The sequence below is a fragment of the Octopus bimaculoides genome, chromosome 1, assembly GCF_001194135.2.
Source record: "Octopus bimaculoides isolate UCB-OBI-ISO-001 chromosome 1, ASM119413v2, whole genome shotgun sequence".
NCBI classification, from domain to species: Eukaryota; Metazoa; Mollusca; class Cephalopoda; order Octopoda; family Octopodidae; genus Octopus; species Octopus bimaculoides.
This window is the reverse complement of record NC_068981.1, coordinates 20,279,891-20,293,551: the sequence shown is the minus strand read 5'-3', so window position 1 is coordinate 20,293,551 and position 13,661 is coordinate 20,279,891. Positions and strand designations below refer to the sequence as shown.

General features: G+C 34.1%; 1 protein-coding gene and 1 non-coding gene across 3 annotated transcripts in view; both read right to left on the bottom strand.

Moving 5' to 3' along the window:
- LOC106873594 (low-density lipoprotein receptor-related protein 6) overlaps positions 1–13,661 on the bottom strand; it is a 699,058-nt gene that overhangs the window by 170,510 nt on the left and 514,887 nt on the right. The window lies entirely within an intron of this gene.
- LOC128250090 (U6 spliceosomal RNA) lies at positions 7,250–7,355 on the bottom strand. Its single transcript, XR_008266214.1, has one exon. It is a non-coding gene; the product is annotated as a U6 spliceosomal RNA (small nuclear RNA).

Here is a 13,661-nt window from a genome sequence, read left to right as displayed (position 1 = left end):
AGGTCTTGAATTGAAACAGCTGTAAGAGATGTTTGTCAATTTTTAAAATTAATAAATAATAATTTATCAATTATTTTTCTATTTTCTTATCTTATTATATATATATATATATATATATATATATACATACACACACACACACCAACACAAAAACACTCACACACACGCACTCTCACTTTTCCCTCCATTCCTCACCCTCTTTTACTATCCTATATATCTCTCTCCACCCCTGCACATTCAATAATACTATAAAAAGACACAGATCCTCTGAAGTGAAATCATATTTTGAAAAACCTACAAGAATAGGTGCAAGCGCTAATATTTATAAAACATGTGACATATTAATAAAAATCTGTAAATATACAACCATCCAGATAACTGAGTACCTTATTATTTTTTCAAATTTATAATTCCTGTACATCACCTCCAAATCTTCCAATATATGCTGTAGAAACCTTGCCAGATCAGATTGGAGCGTAATGCAGCCTTCTGGTTTACCAGTCCTCAGTCAAACTGTCCAACCCATGATAGTATGGAAAATGGACGTTAAACAATGATGATGATGATGATACACACACACATATATATTTATAAATATATATATGTATATATTGTTATTATTATTATTATTTTTATTGAGTGAGAGAACAGTGCCATTATAGCTACACATCATCAGTCAAGTATTCTAGCCATGACATTCCCTTCTGAATTTTTGCATCTCAGACTACATTATCCATATGTCAAGATGGTCAGCCAGTATGTACACCACTTGCTGAGAACAGTCCTAAACTGATTCCCATGGCAAGCACATGTTAAAGAAATCACCAGGGGTCATTTGTTGGCTTAATGGCATGAAGGAGGAGGCTGTGATATGAGAGAAGTCTAACAAATCAAATAGCTACATAGTGTCTTCTTTTAGACTGTAGAATCTAATATATAGACTCCAGATGTGTTCTAGTGTCTATATATAAATTTATTGAAAATAATCTTTAACCAGTGAAATAAAGCATCAAGCCAAATAACTAAAAGAGTTTGAGTGTAAGTATTTATATTTCAGTGTGTAGCTTATCAATGTAAAAGAGTATATATATGTTGCCTGCTCTGATATGAAGGGCATTGTTTTTGTTGGTTATGATATATTTATGTATTAAGGCTTGTGGCAAAGAAGTTGCTGGCCTAACTAGGGCTGGGACGATATATAATGAACCTGATAAAATAGTGGCAGAATTTCTTTCTTTTAATGAAATATGTTGGTCAAAGTTCAAAGAAATTTCATTTGTCTTTATGATTTGGTTATTATGTTGGCTGTGTGTGTAGTCAAGTGGGGGAATGTGGGGTGTTGTATGGCTAAATGAACTGGGTGGCCATATACAAGTATAGCTTTCCTCTCTTTCTCATTATTAGAGCAATATAGCTGAAGAATTACACTATTATACAAGTGTGTGTGTGTGTGTGTGTGTGTGTGTGTGTGAGTCTGTTCATCTGTCTGTGTATCGTTAGGATAGAATATAACCCACTTCCTCTTACCACAATATCTGATCTATAAAAAATAATGTTATACCATCAACTGAGATCGAAGTTCAATTAATCATTACATTACCCCAACCCCCACCAACCACCACGATCACCACCATCACCACCATTACATATCCCTCTTACCCGCCCCCACAAACCAGCATACAACCTCCTTACCACCCTCACCATCCAACGACTTCCTTACACTAGATAGACAGGAATAAATAAATAACCAGCACTATGGAACAATTATTCTACTAAGATACATAATGGTAATAAAGGACAATAGACTTTTTATGCCCTTCTAAAATGAAATGAGGTTTTATTTCTTTGGTAGTAGTTCTTTTTCATTTTTTTCCATTTTTTTTTTCTAACATTGTTCTTTACACTCTGACATTTTGATAACGTGAAGAAGTGTTTCAAGATAGCTGGGCAGTTAGAAAAATGAAACAAATAGAAATTTGATGGAAAATTTGATGTAAGCTACATCTTTGTACTCTACTTTTGTAGTTTTTATTTTTATTACTCTTTTTATTGTTGCCTCTTCTGATACAACCAGTTGACTTTTTAGTATCTATTCTTTTTATCTAAAAAAACCTCAAAGCTGACCAATTGTTTACTACTTCAGGAATTAAATGCCATGTCAATCAATACTTATTCATTCCTCTCAAGAGTGATGAACAGAATCAATAGTTCAGAGAATCCATCAAAGGGTGACTGGTTCTATTGATTACAGAAAATAAGAAGAAATGTTTTGATATTTATACATTGCAAAGAGAAAGTAAATAGCATAACTAAGTTGGAATGGCGCCGTGGCAGAATTGAAACTAGGTTACAAACTCAGTTTACCTTTACTTGACAGAGTTCAACATACCTTTATCGTGTATGTTAATGATTGTTATTTAGGAAACAGTGTTTTGCAGCACTGAAAAGCTCAAAAACACACATACACACACACATTTATGCCAAATTAGAGTAACAACAGTTAAAAATAAAATTTAAAAAAATTGGACAGGGTATGGTTCTTGACTGGTATTTGAATGAGAACATAAAAGGATGCAGTCAAATACAGCGAAGATTTCAATCTAATTCTCCCAAGCCATTGTCCCTCCAATTAATAATTTAGTTTTAAACAAATCTGCTATTTTCTATTACTTGTTTCAGTCACTGGACAGTGGCTATGCTATCTTCTATTACTTGTTTCAGTCACTGGACAGTGGCTATGCTGGGGCAGCACACTGAAACAAATCGTTGCCGTTTAATGTCCGTTTTCCATGCTGGCATGGGTTGGACTGTTTGACTGAGGTCTAGAGAGCCAGCGGCTGCACCAGGTTCCAATCTGATCTGGCAATGTTTCTACAGCTGGATGCCCTTCCCAACACCAACCACTCCGAGAGTCTGTATATATTTTTTAAAGTTTGGTTCCTATTCTATGGGTCTTTTTTTTGCTAAAATGCTATGTTACAGGAACATAAACTAACCAACACTAATTGTCAAACTGGGAGGTGGGGGAGCGAACAAACATAAGCACAAAGTTATGCACTTACATACATAATGGGCTTCCTCACAATTTCCATGTACCAAATTCACTTCTGAGGCATATAGTGGGGCTATAGTAGAAAACACTTGCCCATGGTACTACCCAGTAGGACTGAACTAAAAATCATCTGGTTGCAAAGCAAGATTCTTATTCACACAGTCATGCCATACTAAAGGAAACTATAATATTATGGGAATATACAAAAAAATCTGGGTACTATCTGAACAAGAACCACTAGGTTGACTTGTATTTATTGCTTTAGATAGGTCAGCCAAAGCTATGAGTTATTTAAACAAACATATAGCAACTATTATATTCTATTTTAAGAAATATCTCTTGTACTGTCCATTACCCTTGCATTTTAATCCAATGAAAATATTTATACATCAACCATGGATATTTATCTTAAAAAATCAAAAGGCTAATTTGTAATAAACTTGGAGGCTAAAATTAGAACATTTTGTTTGTGGTGGATCAAAAAATAGTAAATTTATGAGTATACTGAATCCAGTTAAAGTGAGATTGATTGATATCTGAAAAATATTGTATGTAACACACAGCTTCAAGAAGGCTGCAACAAAATCTGGGTGATGTATAAATAACTGCAGAGTTTCAAAATGTGACATTATCATAGTCTGTCTGGATCAATGGAAACTTGTGTAGCTTTTCTTATTTTAGATATATTTGCTGAAAAGAGAATGAACCAATGAAATAGATAGTGTCCATATTTCCTGGATCCTAATATCAGTGCCGTATGAGTCAAGCACAGCATCAGTTTCCTTGGTTACAAGAAAATGCTTCTTATTATTTAGACATATTGATTGAAGATTGTTATAAACTATTGTCTGACAATCCTGAGAGACATCCAATGATGACTAACTCACCAATCTCTCTTTCCCTCTCACTGACATATGTACACACACTAACACTTACACATATTCAGACAGACAGAGGTGAAAGGAATGGGGAGAAGAGAGAGAGAGAGAGAAAGAGAAAGAAAGAAGAAGAAAGATTGAGAGAATGAGAACAGGGAGAAATATGACAATTGATAAATTATTATGAGAAAAGTTTGCTAATTACATATAGTGTAGCAGAGAGTCCCATCGGTTCTGCCAATTCTGTGTTGTGATTAATACTTTGAGATATCCATTAACAGATTAGTTAATTGGGCGAGATTTATTAGCAGAAAGTCAGCAAAAAAGAAAGAGCTGTTCTCTGTACTTAAAGCTTTGGTGAAGATATGACATAATCTTCTATACAAAGTCTAAGCTACTTGGTTGTGTAACATTGGTCACTGAACATAGAAGATCTGTAGAGGCTGGAGACTAACCACTTGGGTATGATATATTGCAAAGACAGTATTAGCTCGCAGGAGAGATTGAGAATAAATGAGCAGAGGGAGTGGATGGGTATTAAATGTATCAACCTGATATATGGAGGAGAAATAGGAGTGGGTATGGACATAAGTCACAAATGAATTTTGAGTACTGTTGGTGCAAGAGAAAAACCAAGGAAGATGCTGCACCTCAAAGATGAAATAATGAAAGACAAAAGGATGGTGATAATACATTCATATAATAGACCAGTCAAATTGATGCAAATAGTGGGAAACTTACATTAAAAAGTTATAATCATTAGTGATAATATGATGAGGATGAGGATTTCTAGGCTGGTTCCTGTTGTAAGAGGTGACACATTGGACTATGTTTAAGTAGTCATTCTCTGAACTCTCTTCTCTGCTTATTTACTCATCGTTTCATTTCCGGCAGTAGTTGTTTAACCCCAGGTCAGCTCTGATCAAACAAATTCATTAACAAATGAATCCAAGCTCTAATAATTTTGTCTTCATCATCATCATCATTTAAGGTCCACTTTCCATGCTAGTATGGGTTGGATGATTTGACTGGGGACTGGCGAACCAGAAGGCTACACTAGAGTTTCTACAGCTGGATGCCCTTCCTAATGCCAACCACTCTGAGAGTGTAGTGGGTGCTTTTTACATTCCACCGGCACGGGGGCTGGTCTGGCGGTACTGGCAATGGCCACGCTCAAATGGTGTTTTTTTACGTGCCACCTGCACAGGAGTCAGTCCAATGTTTTGTTCACATGCCACCGGCACAGGTGCCAGTAAAGTGAAGCTAGAAACGATCGTGCTCAAATGGTGCTTTTTACGTGCTACCGGCACGGAAGCGAGACTGCTGTTCAGGCAGTGATCCCGCTCGGATGGTGCTGTTAGCATTCCACTGGCACTGGTGCCAGTCATCAAATTTGGTTCAGTTTCGATCTCGTTTTAGGTAAAGTTTTTCCATAACTACATTCTCTTGGATAAACTGTATTTTTCTTTTTAAGACAGCAATATGATTTGGTTGTTAATTACTAGAGGCAGAGCAACCACAGTGTCAGACGATCACATTATTTTCACAATTTTTCCTAGTGATAATGCTCAGTAGAAAATACATTCATACATTTACCTCCTTCATTGTCATCATAAAGTCAAATTTGATTTTAGAATAACATTTTTCTTCGTTAAAAACTGATTAAAGTATGGAATAACTTCAAATATTATGCATTGTTCAAGCTTTTCATATTTGACTTACACACATTGTGATGTCAACATACATTTCTGCCCACATAGGCCATGACACAACAGTAATCTCTACATGGTGTTGAAAGCATCCTTCTAAGTGGAGATTACTGTCTTGTCTCTTTCAACAGCAAGAGAACATAAGCACTACTCATCATTACACCATATCTCCTTAAATAAGGAGCATAATGGACCAGAACCTTCACAAATGCTCCAAGTGTTGGACCCCACAACCTCAGGATCTTTTCTGATAAAAGCTCATGCTTAACATATCTAAGATCACATTTTAATGATTGGGTCTTTCTATCAAAGTCAAAAGATACTTCAGCCCCCAACCAAACAGTTTCCTCTACAAAACTCAAGTAAGGCCCACATTAGAGTATAGCTCTCACATCTAGGATGGTTCTGCTGCTGCACACTCAGACACTCTATGCCACATTCAGAAAAATATCACCTGGGTGATTAGCGTTAAGTCACAAACATACTTCAGCTTCTCTGGCCAACAGGTGTGCTGTCTTTTCTGTCTACCTTTTCTATCATTTGAACACACCTCAGTGATCAGTGATATTACTTTATACTGCCCTTTCTCTGCTATTTCCAGCTTCCTGACCATTTTGCTATTTCTGAAGCATATACACCCATCAACATTCAATCTCCTCTTGTGCTGTTTACTTCTTCCACGTTATACTGTTGAAAATCTCATGAGAAAATATAAGTCTCAATGATGATGATTTCAAGATCTCATAAGGTGGTGGTGGTGATACTTCCATGATTTCCAGCAGCCTTCTCCAGATATAAGAACTCTTGAGACTGGCACAGGAAACTAACAAAACATTCATTAATTTCATAATACTTGTGCTGCTTACATTGATGAATGGTAGCTATGTTTGGAATCTAATGATAACTAAATTTGCTTAGCTAGCAAATGTTAAGTGTTTTGGCTATGAATGGGCACAATGACAAAATACAAACTACAAGAAAGCCATTCACTGAAGATTGCTAAAGACACACCAACACTTCAACTGTTGGCTCACAAATGTGCTATTTCCTCTCTCTTTTTCCTGCTACTATTATAACAGTCTTTGCTCATTTAAACCAGTGACTGCATAATTTCCTCAGACTCAACACATCTATCTCTTCTTTTCCTCACATTACCTTTACTCTGTCCTATCCTAAACACTTTATCACATATTTAATCAGAACTGCAATTCCCCTGGAATTCCCTTCCTAGCCATGGTTCTTCCACAGGCAGATATTGAAGCTGAATACCAGCTGCATCAATCTCAATAGTTTGTGATTCTCTACAAACATTAGAGTTGCTCTCTTTTGCCTCCAATGACTATAGTGTATGCCTGTGTGGTAAGAAGCTTGCTTCCCAACCACATGGATCAAGGGTCAGTCCCACTGCATGGCACCTTGGGCAGGTATCTTCTACCATAGCCTTGGGCCAACCAAAGCCTTGTGAGTGGATTTGGTAGATGGAAACTGAAACAAACCATCTAACCCAAGGAAAAGGGTTAGCAAGGAAAGCAGATGCTAAATGATGATATATATATATTCTTTTATCGGTTTCAGCTCAAAGCTGTGGCCATGCTGGGACACCACTGTTGAAAAATATGGAACACTTCATGAATTTGCATGTCATCCTTGTGCAGGGGCCATGCTAATTTTCTCTGTATCATTCCAATTTTAGTGTATGTATTGCCGACAGATTTCTAATCTTAGGTGATAACAAGACACAGATAACAGGAGGATGTTCTAGGTGGCTGAAATAGTCTCCTCTGCAAGATGTTTAATTATTTCCATTTAGTTTAGAAATCAGAGAATGAGTAACCAAAAGTAATGCCAACCTACTTTAATCTACCTTTATCTATTTTCTATCTATGGAAATATTGTAAGCTTGAATCTCTGTCAGGTCATAACCACTATGTTTCAAAGCAATTAGACTATAAAAAGTCTATAATTACACCATATAATGGAATGACTAGGTGAATCTTATTAGAACACAAGAACAAGCCAAAAGTTTGTCTTTGATTAGTGATTCTTTTAGTGACCTACATTATTAGAATTGTAAGCAAATTTTTTTCTTTGTAACATCTCATTAAATCTTATTAAAAAATCAACAAATACAAAAGATGCAAGACAAAAGAAACAGATGTAAAAAATAAATGGACTCCATCATCAACTGAAATTAACTGTTAGAGGAGAAACTGGGGATTGAAACAAAAATCTGTTGATTTGTAATTTGAAATAAGACTAGAAAATAAATTAGATTCAGCAAGTTGAATGAAAATGTAAAGAAAAATTAATCAAATATTTACAAATCATGAATTTCATCCTTAATCAGAATACTATGGCAAGAAATAACATGTAAGAAACAAGGAAAAAGTGAGTTTGAATAATCTTTTTGTCAATAATCATAATTAACCTAATTTTTCAAGTATTTATCTCCAATAATGAAGAAGAAGATGAAAAAAAAAATGTAGTTGCTTATGTTGCAAAAGACTGGAAAGCAAAACAGGAAACCTAAAAATGCTATGCCATCCTCTGTTTGTGCTTGATCAACAAATCTGATGAAAAGCTAACATAGGAATGTATGATGAACTTTGGGTTTAGGCAATATTGCAGGGATCAGCTTTCTCTAATACCACAATCCATGTTTAGAAAGTACTGCAGTAATGATAATCAGGTCCTGACACCATCTTGGACAAATGCATGCTTTTCATTACAGACCAACATACTATCTACTTTACAAACTAACATACTATATGTTGTTAATTTGTTTTACATCTACTTTTTTCCATGCTTGCATTCATGAATATATTATTGAACCATTGCTTTACATCTAGATGCCTTTCCTATTGCTAACCCTTACCTATTTTTCCAAATAAGGGATCTTGTATTTCACACGTCTATGAAGGTACAGAGTGAGTGGAGAAGTTGCAATAGAAGTCACAACACCACCTGCAGAGGCTGTGATAGAGTGCACACACGTGTGTGTGTGTGTGTGTGTGTGTGTGTTTGTGTGTGTGTGTGTGTTTGTCTGTCTGTATACATGCACATACATACATGAATACACACACACACATATATATGTCAGGTTTCTTTCAGTTCAGTTTCCATCGGTCAAATCCACTCACAAGCTTTTGGTTATTGTAGAAGACACTTGCTCATGGTACTGCACAGTGGGACTGAAATCTGAAATCATTTGGTTGGGAAGCATACAAACATTTACATCACACACACACACACACAAAGTAGGAAGGTATGTGTAGCTGAAAAACTGGAAAAAAACTAAAAGCAGTAGAAATGCACAAACGATTGTGGTGGTGCCATGAAGTAAACATGATTCAGATACACTCGTTTATTCATACAAATGTAACTGAGATGAAATATGTCATAAATAACAGCGACAAACAAAATATACACCACTGGAAGTTTTTGTTGACAAACAACAGCAGTAATTTTATTCAGCTGAATACACATCATCGATTGGTTGAAATTACCGAAATATGACAACATGAAATAGCTTTGAAAATACAAACTTTTCTCAACAACACTAAGAGTAAAAGATGTTTTATATGACACATTCTACCAGTGTCCGAAGTTTGAAAGTGTTTAGTTACAAAAAATTAATTTTTCAATCTGCTGTTCAAAGGGTAAAGATCCATGGATTTTACTAAATTTTAGTAAAATGACAGGAAATTGCTACAATAAGGGAAACAAGCAATAAAAAATGTTAATGAATATTAATTTTTTTTTGTAGCTTATAAATGTGTCTTTGAAGGAAAGAAATACAGGTGTGACTATCGTTAGGCTAGCTCTGATTGAGCAAACATATGGTACAAATGCATTCTAAATATAACCAATCTGTTGCACTGTATATAAGACTGTATTATCCAACAGGACTTTCCTTTTATTAAATCACTAGAATGTAATTTAGCTGCTATTTCTGGATGATTAAGCAACTATGTAGATGGCTCTTCATTGGCTCATAAAGAAACAAAGTAATAATCCCTGATAGACACAAAAGAAAGTAAAGTTTGAACTAACTGAATTATCAGAACTGTTAAAGTGGTTCATTGTCACAGCATATCTCCTTACGTATGTCTTTCAGTAAATACATATACGTGTATATATGTGTGTGTATGTTTCTGTTGGCATGTTGTTCTGTATTTGTATATATGTGTGGGTTAATGTGTGTGGGTGTGTGAGTATATCTATCTGTGTTTGTTAGAATATAGTAAACTGTACTACCAATAAAATGTCTAGGGTTAGAACATTAAACTTATTAAGAACAATTTGTAAAGAAATGGTTAAAAAGATTCCTACATTGTATCTGTGCCAGATTGTATTGTTTCACATTTTTTGTACATTTTATGTTGTAATAAATGTTGTATTACTGACACTAGAGAGAATTCAGTCAACATACTAGCTTCAAAAGATGGTTCTGGACACCAAGAAAAATGTATCGTAATTACAGAGAAACTTATATGAGCATATTTTATCATTAAATTAGCTAAGCTATAGATCTGGTTAGATAATCCCACTACACATTTAATCTTATTTCTCCATCAATTTGATTCTGTCGAGTGAATTGGCAGCAATGTTAGATTCTTATCTACATTCAACACATTTATGGCACTAATTTCAGGAAAAACGTGTCTGAGCTGCTTTTATCTGACAAGATAAAAGTAAAACACACTTGGTAATTAGAAAGGTTTTCTACCACTGATTATCCAAATCAAGATGTGTGTCAGAGTTTCTGCTAATGTGGAAAAAAATAAATAAATAAAAACTAAAAATAACAACAATAATAAAATACACAGAAAATTATCTGATACATAAAAATGTAACTTTTAAATTGTTAATAAAAACATCCAGACTTATATCAAGATAGTAAATATTTCTTTATACATTGCATATAAAAAGAGGAATCTATTAATCATAAATGTCGGATGGCACTTGATTTAGACATTTATCTTGGAATAAATTATATTATACAAACAGTAATAATGTAGCTGCTACTTCACATGACTATCAGTTAAAGTATTAGCCACATAAGGATCTCTTCAGTCTTACATCTGATATCGGCAAACAGCAAAGCCATGCAAAGATGTTCAGAAAGCAGATCACCTCTCAATTGTTGACCAGCGGTCAGAACAAATGAAAAATGTCACTGAAATTTCCTCAGATCTAATTGAGAAGAGTTTTCATCTTACCTAAAAAAATTTCCAAGTGCAGACATAATGAAAGAATACATTTGATTGTAACTCCTAACCATCCAATAGATCATCAAGGTATCAACAATTCAGTTATTTTCAATTGGACCAGGTTGGATTCCAGGAAATGATTTATGATATTTCATGAACAGAGAGAGAAAACAAATATCTTAGATAATAAAGCAAACCTTTACAGACAGACACTTTAGTTGGGAAATCTCACACAATGCTGCAATAAAATAAATGCAACGTTTCCCTCTGTACATGTGTGTGTGTGTATGTGTGTGTGTGTGTGCATGTGTGTGAATTCATATATCACAGTTACGTACAAAGATAATGATATTTGTAGTATTGTACATGATATAGTAGTTTTGTACTATCCATCTATAGTATGTGATTGCAACAACAGCACACAATTGTCTCCTAAATTACAAAGTTGCAAATTGCTGAAGACTGTAATCTTCCTTACCTACCTACACAAACAATAATATAACCTGAGACAAGCTGATGGGGGGAAGCTCTATGTAGTTACTCAATTTACAAGAAATAGTAACCAAATTTCCCTTCCGTCTTCAAACAAATGATATTTAAAAATATTCTGGGTAATGAAGAATTACATACATGATACCTGAAAAATTACAATGAGCATGGTTGGAATGCTTTTAATCACAGGTCTGCTCAATCTGTGCTCAGTGAGGGCTAAACAACAGCCACAAAACCATAATGGAGCAAATGTCAACAAAGATCTTCTACATGGTCACTTGACCTAGAAGAAAAAGCAGCTAAATCTGCAAAACATACCGTAACATATTAAAAGAAAGGAAGGAGACGTTGGATAATTGAGGTAAATTTAATAGGATAGTTATAGCTGGAATATGTTTGATCATGTGCCTGCTCTATCAGGTTCTGACCTGGGGTTAAACAACAACAACAACAACAACAACAACAGCAGTAGCAGCAGCAGCAATAATACATAATGAAACAAGTTTTTTGGTCAAAATTCTAGCACCACAAACTCATAACAATTTTTCTTATATACATCATCATTATTATCCTAATTCTCTGAAAAATACAAAAAAGAAATAATGCAGGAATATTGTATTCTATGTGACACAAAAGCTGTAACACGGTTGGAATTGGAATGTAAAGAAAACGGTAATGTAAGTGAACAATTTATATAGTAAATCATAAATCCCAACCATTTAACCGCAAAAAAAAAAAAAAAATTGTTCTTTTATGCATAAAAAGTATTTTTATTACTGTTTTTTGAAATCGTTTCAACAATTTATTCCTGTTATGGGAAACCCTGTATAGAGAAAAAAAAAGGAATTAAATACATACACAATACACACATACACATAGGCACATACAAGCATACATATACAAATGTGTATATGTGTGTGAATATATATATATATATATGTATATATATGTTGCTTATAGGACAGTAGTAGCAGTTTAAAAGTAATAATATTTTAGTAAATACTGACATTAACTGTCTGCTAATGTCCATTATATCCACAAACAAAATTTACTGTTGTGATTTTTTTTTACATATTTTTCAAGAGGTGGAACATTCTGGATATAATAACAAAATAACTGTTGAGATTGTTGTGTATTTCAAAATTAATATTGCTGGAGCTTTTATAAAATAATTCTGTAGTAAGTATATATTGGTGTTGATGAAGGGAAATTTAACTATTTTTTATTTTGTCATGCAAACTATGAGAAAAAAATAAACCCAATCTTACCATCAGCTAGTTAACATTTAAACTGAATGTCCAAAAAGAAAACTCACTTTTTCAATAATTACTGTTATTTGTGGAAACCTATCCCATAATTGTGATTAATTAACAAATATTATGTAATTGATATCTTAATTTGAAATGGCTCGGGAGATGGAAGGAAGTACAATACATTATCAAGAGAATGGTCATCTACTGATGGTGATCGGATATTTATACATGAGATCAAAATATGACAAACAAATGATATATTTCAGAAACCTAATATTTTCTCCATTCTCTGGTGACTGAAAGATGTTCTTTTATGACAGAGCTACTTAATCTATATAAACCACATAGTCATAACATTGAGCTTTTAATATATATATAAAAAAAACCCAATAACAGCTAAAGATATGTATCACACAAACAGCTCTTGCCCTGTCTGTCTGTCTCTCTATCTATCTATTTACATACCCACCCACACATACAAAGATGAAACTGAGAAATCAGTGGTATACATAGAGTGTGTGCCGCTTAGGGCAGCACTTGAGTCCTTCCCACTGCCCAGTCAAGGTTTATACAGCAGAGCCAAATGAGAAATCCCATAAAAGCACAGCCTAGGGTGGACTGAGAGAACTACTATATATACAATAAAGTTGTTACAAGATCTGTATATAAATCTATTTTTCCACAAGAATATAAATACCCATGGATATGTAATCTAGAACTGATATACATATGATCAATTTGTATAGCCACTAGCCACAGATATGAAACACAGAGCTGATTTATGTAAATATGCATACCCACAAAAAAGTGACTGAGAAATGCTATATATAAATTTATATAGCCACAATGATGTATATTAATCTATTATAAAACATATCTATGTATATATATATAAATTCAAATGATCACAGAGATGTAACAGAATTTCTTATGTATTAATCTAAATAGCCAAAGAGATGCAGCTTAAAGCTGATGTATATAAATCTATTATGTAACACACAATTCACCACAATGAAAACATATGTACCCATAACGTGGAGACAGAAATCATATATATATATATA